Source organism: Cupressus sempervirens, chromosome 5 (assembly GCF_028749045.1).
Source record: "Cupressus sempervirens isolate cs-2001-9-10 chromosome 5, ASM2874904v1, whole genome shotgun sequence".
NCBI lineage: Eukaryota > Viridiplantae > Streptophyta > Pinopsida > Cupressales > Cupressaceae > Cupressus > Cupressus sempervirens.
In genome coordinates, this window is record NC_143122.1 from 923,502,172 (window position 1) to 923,513,014 (window position 10,843).

The following is a 10,843-nucleotide window of genomic DNA, read 5'->3' on the forward strand; positions in this document are numbered from 1 at the left end:
ACTTGAGTAGCTCTAGTATCTTGGGACCCTTGTGGACCCTATTCCTACTATAGGGGAGATACCTATTCTATCTAAATCCTCTAGGGAGAGGTCCTCTTTCTTTTGTTCTTTCCATTCCTTTTATGAGGGTGATAATATCCAACTGGGCGATCAAGCTTGTACACTAATTTTGGCTTGATAGGAGAATGAGCTGAGAAGGTAGAATTTATTACTTTCCTTCCTCTACCTCTTTCTAAGTGAGCATGCACATGGAAGATCACCGTGTCAGGAATTGGATCAAGTGGAAAAGGTTTCTTGATCCAATTCTTTGTCATTCTGATGACATGCCTTGCTCGATGATTAATATCATCAGCCTCTTCCCTGTTAACCTTAGCATTTAGAATAGGCCTTTCGCCAATTTTATCTACATTGAATAAGGGGTCCAAAAACTCCTTAGAATCTTGTTGCCTTATTTCCTCTAGGATATTCAACCTTTTCTGCTAGATACAAAGGCATCCTACAATAGTCCCTAATGCAGACATCATAGTCATTTGTGGCATTCATTGAGTGATCCTCAACAACATCCTCATGATGGAAGTCTCTTCCTGCCAAACTCTCCACTTTCCCAACATTGTTAGAATATGGATGGGGAGAGTTGTATTCTTCAAGAGGATAGTTTTCCCACTCCCATTCGAAGGACAAAATATCTTGTTTCCTCTTCACCTGATATGGTCCAATGACCAATGGCCATGCAGAGCAAGGTCTTCATTATCTCTTTATCTTCTCATAGGCTGACTCAATTTGTCAGGATATCTACAACAACACCAGTTTTTCACAGGGGTATCTCAAGAGCTTCTTAGGATTGATGGACGCACTAGCTACCTATAGATTGGTGAATGTCTTGAACTGGATGAAGTAGGCTCCAAGAGCTATGACTTATGCTTTAGCTTCATTGAATAACCTCTTCCCATAGTCTCCCTTAATGATTCAAATGATCACAAAGATGAACATGTCATTCAAAATTCTATATTCCTTGCTTTGTGCTGAGAGTTTCTTCTTCACCCGCTGAGGGTAGACTATATATGGTAGGGACTAGGATCCTGCATGCTGCCTCTCCTGCACAAACTAGGATAGTTTGTTGCCCTTGCTACAAGAAAGTACACCATGTAAGAATTCATGTAAAACTTCTTCTTTTCCTTCATTGTATTTAGTTTCTCACACAAGTTCTCACTTAGTGTGGCAGCCCAGTCCAATGGTATCTTCGCTTATCTAATGGTCTCTATGAAGTTGACCATGAAGATGCTGATGTGACCTGCTATAGGTAAGCCAATGACTCTGCTTGGGAGAATAATAAAATACTTGATGTCTTCCTTCATGTATCCCTAAGTCATATCTACTTTTCCTATTATCTTTCCTCAAGGAGGCTTCTCAATTAGGTATGAAGACTATATGATGTCAATTGCCTCTTGTTGATGCTCCCTATACCATCTCTTAGCTACTTCATATGAGATCCAAATGAATTGGTCTATTCTTGGAAGATGGAGGATCCTCTCAATGTTGTTAGGCCATAGGTCCAAAACCACCCCTCCAGTGACACTCTTGACTACTCTTTCATTAGGAATGAAATGTTGTGACAGGGCCATGATTAGTTCAGTCGATTTTATTGACATAGGATGTGATGTTGCATTCACCAATCCAGAATGGATCAATGCGGATACCAAGGCTGATCTATCTATTGGCTTGTTGCAAATTATTAGGAATTCTCCTATATCTATGTGTCCAAGGTCGGTATCCCTAATTTCTACATAATCATCATGGAATCTTGACTTTGAAGGTACACCTTGGAACTTGAACATGACAAGTTTAGGTGCTACTCCGGATGTGGATGCCATTTGATTATCTACAAATTATGAGAAAAAATGTTTATTAGTCCAATAAAATGTAAAAACTATGAATTGAAATAAACATAAGGAAAAAAGAAAAAAGAAAAACATCCCATTTGGGCATTTTGTTTAGTTTCTTATTTTCATATTTTATCCCTTTTTATTATTTTATTATTTTTTTAAAATTATTTTTTTCTTTTAAAATTTTATATTTTATATTTATTTTTCCAAAATTTAAGATAATAAAATAAAAATGAAAACATGTGTGTGGGGAGGAGTTTTGGAGGTGCGCTATGGCCCTAAGGCCGTGTGGGTGCAAAACACTACCACGAACACTCCCCTCTCTAGTGTTGCGGGCTTTGTTTTAAGGTTTTGCTGCACACTCAATGTGTTAGCATCATGGGCACTTAGCGTGGTGGTATCAATGTTTATGGACACACATAGTGTATTTAGCACTGGTGGTGCTTAGCACAATGACAAAAATGTTTAAGGCCGCACACATTGTGTTTAGTGTTGGTGGCACCGAGTGCAATGACAAAAATGTTTGAGGTCACACACATTGTGTTTAGCATTGGTGTCACTTTGGATGCAACAAAAAAAATGCTAAAAGCTACACATGTTGTGTTTAGCATCGGTGATGCTTTGGCACAACAATAACAAATTCTTATCATACCTGTGATTGCAATTACCGTTGCAAAAAATGCAAAAAAGGAATAAGTTTGAAAGGTTTGGGTAGGGGGTTTTATAACCCCTCGCATTGGGCCAAGTGCGTAGCATGCCTTGGTGCACGTATTGGTGCGCAATGCGCACTGTGCCCACGCACACACACTTATGCTCGTGATAATGTTTTTTTTGTGTTTCCCAATTTTCCAATTTTTTTTAATGTTTTCAAATTTTTGATATTTTTGAATTTTTCCTAATTTTCTTACGACTTTGTTGCTTTTAACTATCACAATATTCTCCTGACTCTCGAACTGTGAGTCTGGGAGTTGGGAAAAATAAGGTAGGGGATCCCCATTCCTAGTGAGGAATGGGGCATGTGTTGTGGACACCACAATAGATCCCAAATTCTTATAGACACAAGTATTGGAGCTACCTATGTCAAAGTGCAGAAGCTAATGAGTCAAGAGATAAAAGACATTGAAGATGAAGATGGATCCCAAAGCATGGCATTAGTACAATTTATACCACAAATTTCTACTAATGATCAAGTAAACATAAAGGAAGGATAAAATATAGAGACAAGAACTATAAAGAAAAAAACCATAAATTCAAGTTTAAAATCCAAAGAAAGTGTAACCAAACATCAATAGAGGGAAAAAGCTTAAGAGAAAAAGGAAGGAGTCAGATGCACTTCAGTTAAACTTAGTCACTTTAGAAGATGAGATCATCACACCAAGATGGGATCCTATCACTTTTAATGACAAACAAATGGCTATCTATTTAGAGCTATGTGAAAGAAATAAGGAGAATGTTTGGGTACAAATAAAGCATAAACAAAGGCAGGTGCTACATAATGTCAAAGATATACTCTTAGATGATACACCTATCATGGATTTGAATGAGATGAACCTATCCTGGATCGGCTAGTACAATTTTTTTTTTATAGATTGAATGCTTTAGATTTTAGTACAATCCAACTATTAATGGAGAGAAATGAGAAGAAGTTTAAAAATTTAGTTTAGAGTCTCTACAAAGATTGTTATTGGGCAAGTGAATTTATCTACTTTTGTTACCTCATTAGAGATCATTGTTTAAAATGTATCATTGTTATTTCAAAAGTTATGTGACATTCCATTCATTACCTGAGAGGTTAAAGATAAATTGAGGAAAATAGGTGAAGAAATTAAGTCAAGTGTAGATGCATTAAGCAAGGACCTGAGTATGTCTTCTTAGAATTATACTTGAGTAAGATTTCTTCATGAACTTCAACATGAATTGATATAACAAGACAATACTCTGAGAATCGAGATTAGTGAAATTCAATGTTTTTTATTACCTCATCTGGAGGCTATGAAAACCCACATTAAAGATGCAAAGGATCTCATGGCTTCGTCGAGCTTATCTATTGCTGATCATGTGATTGATCTTGCAGTGGGGTTGAAGATTAAACTGTAGAGCTTAGAGTTAATCAAGTCCAATTGGGAAAAAACCTTGGAAATCATATTTAAAATCACAAATATTTCTTATCACATTTTGGTCTACTACCCTAGTAAGTATTTTTCTATGTTGAGAATTATTTTTTTGTATATATGTTTATTTGTTTGTATTTTGGAGCTAAAAGGAGATATTCTAGGTATACAACAAATTTTTTTTTTGGAAAAGATTTTGAAAAACACAAGTTAGACTAAGTGGAAGCATATGTATAGGGAGAGAGTTTTATATGGAGGACAAGTCCTTTGTGTATATATTGTTTTTGACACTAATGTCAAAGGGGGAGAATTGTTGATTTATATTACCTATTAGTGTCAAAATGCACACAACAACCAAGTCATTATATTTATTGAGTAGTGAAAGAGGAAATAGAAGACTATTAAAATTGTACCCAAGCTCTAGTAGAATGAAAGTAATACTTTAGCTACCAAATCCAAAGTCAAGTTACAAGCCACACTAAGCAATTTGATTTACACCAAGTAGAGAAGAATACAATGAACCCTGAGCACAAAGCTTACCTAGTTATACAAAGGATGTTGAGTGAATGTTTACCAAGTGTCAACAATAAAGAATAGTATATTTATCAAGTGTTATAGGAATGAAATCAGAATTTAAATTGGCACAAACTCAAATCTTACTTGATTCTATCAAGCAAGGAAAAATAGTTTACATAAATCAAGGTAAAGATTTGTAAAGATTTTATTGAAGCATGTATTGGCAATATGACCAAATAATCAAATAATGTGAGATATGTGGTTTTCATTTACGAAAAAATTTGTTTTACAGTTTAGTCATAATTATTTGTGAAGGAAAATTGTCTAAGTATTAGATAGTATTACAACAACATGACAAGATTTGTTGATAGTAGAATATTCCCTTGAAATATTCTCTTTCGTAGTAAAAACTAGATGCAGGACATCATCCTAATGATGCATACTAGTGCATATGTTTGTACAATCAATCAAGTTCAAGTTATGAAGGAAATTGTGATGCAATGATTTCATAGTGCAAAATAGAGCATGCCAATAGAATGAGTTAAACAACTTGAATAATTATTTTAATTATTAATTCTTGATGAACCAACTCTAAGGATGATATGTGAGCCAACTAAAGAAGAATTTATTAATATGTTTGGAATATGTAAAGAAATTCATTTGCAAAGTTAGAGGGTAATGATGTGAAAAAAAATACTATCTAAAGTAATGTTATGTGATGCAAGATATGATATATGCATAGTCACCCTTTTGTATGAAGAACTAACAATAAGAAGAATTGTGAAGTATAGCAATAAATTTAGTTATGCATAGTTACTGATAGTCATAAGATTTGTGAAGTACAACAAGAGATCCATCTTTTTATGTATATCTATTCTCTTGAAGGACTCAATTGTATAGTTGCATGTTAGGGAAGTGGGCTCTTCTTGCACACATTTGTTTATGATCTACCAACTCCTAATAGAGTTGAAGAAACTCCTCATAGGGTTAAGGCTTCTAATAAGGCCTAGTCTCCTAATAGGGACTCCATACACTATCCATTCTTCATAGACTCCTAACAAGGTCAATATCCTTAACTAAATTCTTTATATAGTGAATCATCTTGTGGGTTCCATCCCCATAGGGGTTTTCCCTAGTTGACAAAATATGGTGTTATGAATTCTCTTCATGTATGGTTGTTTATATTGTTTAATACTATTGGTTCTCTTTCTTATGCTTGTCGAAAAGTAATTAATAATATTTAGTTGTGGGTAAAGAGATTGAAAATATTGATTCACCCCCCCTCTCAGTATCATCTATTCTAACAATTGGTATCAGAGATTAGTTATTTAGAAGGGGCTTAAAAACTTGAATAAGATCCCTATGAATATGGAACACTTGAAGAAGAATCTTGAAGAAGCTCTTGAACAATTGATCTTCTTACTAATGAAAGAGATGTCCTAAAAGATAGATACAAAAGCTTACATTAGTGAACTAAAGGACAAGATAGATGACCAGAAGCAAAAAGGACCTAGTGAGAAAACCAGTGATGATGATATTGAAGATCTCAAGAAAGAAAATAAGATATTGAAACATGAGTTAAAAATAGTTGAACTCAAGCTAAGTCTTAAGAAAAATGGAGGAAATAATGACTCTAAAATAAAAGCTCAAAATGTAGATCTAAGATCCCAGTTAAGAAATGTAACATCTGAATTGGAATCTATCAATTTAGAGCATGCAGAATTATAAAAATAAAAAAAATATTATGAAAGGTGAGTTGGTAAAAACCAAACAACAACTTGTGAAATTATATACCAACAGTGAAAAGATTGAAGAACAAATATCTATACAGAGATCTAGTTATGACAAGACTGGACTTGGATTCTTCCTTGGACAATCCACTAAGAAATCTATTGAGAGAAAATAACCTAGTACCCCTAAAGTCAATAAGGATCTAAGAATAAGCTAAACAAATGATACATCTAAGGACAAGGAGAATGTTTCCCACTCTAAGAAATCTAAAGAATCTAATCAAGATGCAGATAATAGAAGAAAGGAATCTCATGCCTGGTGTAATGACCTTGAACATACTAGAGATGATTACAAAGGTAAGTCTTTTAAACCTATTTCAAAATTTTATTTTCATAATTTTCTTGGATATGGACATTATGTAGTAGACTATAAGAAAACTAATTTTGATAGTAATAATGCAAATAGTAGAATGTCTAGGAACACTAACCATGTAGGAAATAGAAGAAGATTACATAGCAATGAAAGTGGAGAAAGAAGAAAAATTGTTTGTTATAGATGTAACAATCTTGGACACATAACAAGGAATTATAGAGCACCTGACAACCACAATAATGAACCAAGAAGGAATGTACCTATATGCCAATTATGTAATAACTTTAGACACACAATAGAGTTTTGTAGAATTGATAGAAGAAACCTTAATAGGAATTAGAATCACAAAAAGAACAATAGAAAAAATGATGACAATCTGAAGGAAGAAATGAAGGATCTGAGAGAAGAATTTAAGGAAACATTTGTAAAAGCAAGAGAAGTTGGAAGTTCTCACATAGCTCAAGAAGAAGCTCATCCTAATGTAACTGACAAGATATTAAAGTCACTTATTTTTTATGACTCATCCTACCAAAATTAAGCATTCTCAGTGAGACAATGTGTCAATTATTAAAAATTGATATTAGAGAGAATATCATAGGTTGCGGGGTTAATAGTGTATACTAAACATTGAGAGGAGTCTACAGTGAAGTGCACATTTCTTAATATGATAAGGATAAGGATATATAAGAAGAATAACCTCTCTATTATATAGAGATAGTATACAAAACTAGTGGTAGATATGCATTTAATGTGAAGTACGAATTGCAAAAGATTTAAAGGATGAAAATTGATTTGCAAGCATCATTTATTTGTGTGAAATATAAGTGCAAAGATTGAAGCAAGTTTTGGAATGCTAAAGAAGTTTGCAAATACGTAAATTTGCTGAAACCCTAAAATGTGATATCTAAGTATTTTCTGAATTTGTTGAGTATATTTTTAGAAATGGCAAGACAAGAAGTTTTTAATTCAGCAATACACCTAGATACAATTTCAAGAAACACTCATTTATTTCTTTGCTTGATGACCCCATTGGAGCATTTTGCAAGTTCTAAAAAATGTACTTCATGTCAAGGATATAAGAGGTTATATTCACTGCAAAATTGAAAGCATAAGAGATACATAGATTCATAAGGAATTGGAGAAAATGTGCAACAATTATTTGTCACTAAAACTAGAACATGCTTACCTAGAACAACTTAACCTAGTTAAGCATATGTTTTATACCGACTTTGGTAATCAAGAATGGACAAGAATAATTAATAGTAGAATTCATGATGACCTACTATGGTTGGGAGATTCTATAATAAGTATTGATAATGACCTAATTCACAAGGTCACAGGTTTAAAAAATGAAGGATGCAATCCAGTGAACATAAAGAATGTGAACAAGTTAGTTGAAACAAATCTCAACACATATTTTGATGGTAGAAACATGAAGGTCAACGCCATTCAGGATGATGGAGTGAGACTCATTAGTAAAATTTTGGGATACAAATTCAACCATGGATCTAGGATAGATTTAGTTCTTGTAGGATTTCTTCATGTGGCTTACATGGTAGTAAAAGGTGAAGAGGTTAATCTATGTGACATTATCCAAACATAGTTGTTAGATAACATATCAAAAATCAAGAAGTCTAGGAGTGCATTCTTTAGGTTTGAATTCCTACTGACACATATATTCTTCTACACAACAAAGAAGTTTCATAGTATCTCAAATCAGGATGGAAGTGAGTGCACAATGTAGACTATCACTCGTGCATACAGAACCAAACTAGAAATAATGAGAGACAATGATATTGATAGAATGATGAAATCCTTCCAATATGAAATGAAGCAAAGGTATAAGATACCTCCTAAACTAGTGGAAAAATATAAGGATGAACTATGCTTCATGGTAGAAAAAAAATTCACATGTATGGAGGCAATAGTTCCTCATAGAACCCATGGGTTATAAAATGAGTGAGGAATTGATTGAAGGAATACATAGATAATCCTACACTCAAAATTTTGTTCTGAATGTCCTAGATGGGGGACATATGCTAAGAAGATGAGAGAAGTTAAAACAAGTCAAATAATCAAGGATTCTATCTTGAAGGAATAAGGAATGTCAAGAAAAGAATTTGAAGAGGTAAAAGGGATAGCCATGGAAATGAAGGCCAGTGGTCAATCTAAACTACTGACCCCTACACCTATTGCAATGGCTGGACCTACTAAAGAGGTCACAATTGCCTAAACAAGTGTGCAAGCACCTATAGTGCCCTATGTAGCAATTGTCTAGTAGCAACCTTTAAAGAGCCTAAAGGCAAAGGAAGTGCCAACACTAAGGAAGTCTACTAGGCTTGAAAAGACCAATCCCTCTCCTAAGAAGAGAGTAAAACAAACTATGAGTGGTCCAAGAAAGAAGAAAAGAACCCTGCAAATTAGTTCCTCTGATTCCAAAGAAGAGATTGGTGATCCAATGGAACCAAAAGATTAGGAAGCATAGACTTCAGTAGAAAGAAAAGCATGGAAACCAAAGGTAGAGAATCTTAACATGCAAATTATTAATGGCAATAATTTTGTACAATTGAATAAGTACTATGACTTGTATAATAATATGGATAGAAGACAACTAGAGAATGTTGTAGTTAGAAATATGATTCTTAAAGATAAAAGGTTTGATAACATAAGAGGTTAGATACTTGAGGATTTGTACAATATACTGAGAAATAGAAAAAATAGAGTAATTGAGGAAGATAAGAAAATAAGGATTAATATGGCAAAAAATCTATGTATTGTAAATAATGAGGAAGAAATAACTAAAATTCTGAAAGGAATAACACCATTATTGAGAAATAAAAGGAGATCCATTCTCCTCATGGGAGGAAACTATGAAGAAGTAAATGTGGAAACTCAAAAGGCAATAGTCACATATATGTCTACTATGCCAAAGGAGAGAGCACAACCAGAAAAGGAAAGCCTTATGCAAAGGAGAGTGCACAACCAGAAAAGGCAAGCCCTATTCCTAAGGAGAGTGCATAGGCAGAGGAAGCAAGTCCTACTATAGTTAGTCCACCTTACAGTTTTGAACAACCAACTATTACATCAATTCCAACTAATTCCCCACAGATTACCAATGGCAGTGAATCTAAGCAAGTGGATGACACCAATGTAATAGTGGATAAAATTGAGGACACTTTTAAAGATTTTGGTTCCAACATTGTTGGCAATATTGTTGATTATAGCAACTCATCTGATGAAGAAAAAGGTTAGGAGCCTAAGGAAGAAGATGTACCTTCTACAAAGAAAATTCAAAATAGCATTGAAGAAAAAATTTCAAGTGTGCCCTTAGAAATAGCAACAATAACACCCTCCACACCATCTACACAATATGTAGTGGTCACAATAGCAGTAGTATAGTTAGATGAAGAAGATGAGGCACAAAATCTTATAACTTCTTTTAAGTAAATTTCTTGAGAAGAAGAAATCAGTCAAGTCTATTGAAAAGACTTTAACTTCAATTTTGGAAAGATTGGAAAATGCAATAAGTCTTGTTGATACACCTACAAATATCCAACAAAGAGCAGCAATTTTGTGTAAAACTTTTCATAATGAGTTTACAACACTTATCAATGTTGCTACAGTTCAAGTACAAACTAAGAATGATGGTAAACTTCTTAATACCATGTGTACAAACATAAGAAATGATATAGAAACACTAAATGTATGCATTAAGACATTGAGACATAGTATAGAAGAAGGGAAATAGACTTATGCTAAGTGCAACATGGCATACCTTCACCTTCAAGGTTTTGATGAACAAATTAAAAGGAAGATAACTGAGCTTTAGACAATCATAGATAACTTTTTGCAACAAAATTAGAAGTTAGAAACAATTGAGCATACAATGCAAGCAATTCATGATAGCATCAGGGATACTCAAGAAGAAAAGGAGAAAGTTCTGAAAAGATTTACACTTTTGAGAGATCACTTATCCCCATAGATTACATTGCTAGAAAATTAGTTGAAGGAATGCTTGTCAACCAAGTCCTCATATGAAAAGTTTGTGGCTAATAATTTAAATGCAACAGAGTTAGCCACATATGGTCTATGTGTGCTAATTCGTGTGTCTAATGCACTAAAAGAAAGTTGGAAGAAGCACCTTTCACAGTTAAAGACCGATCTCAGTGATTGTTTCTCCATGTTTTGATGTAGCTACCAAATTTTGATAGGTTTTTCCTTTTATTGGCA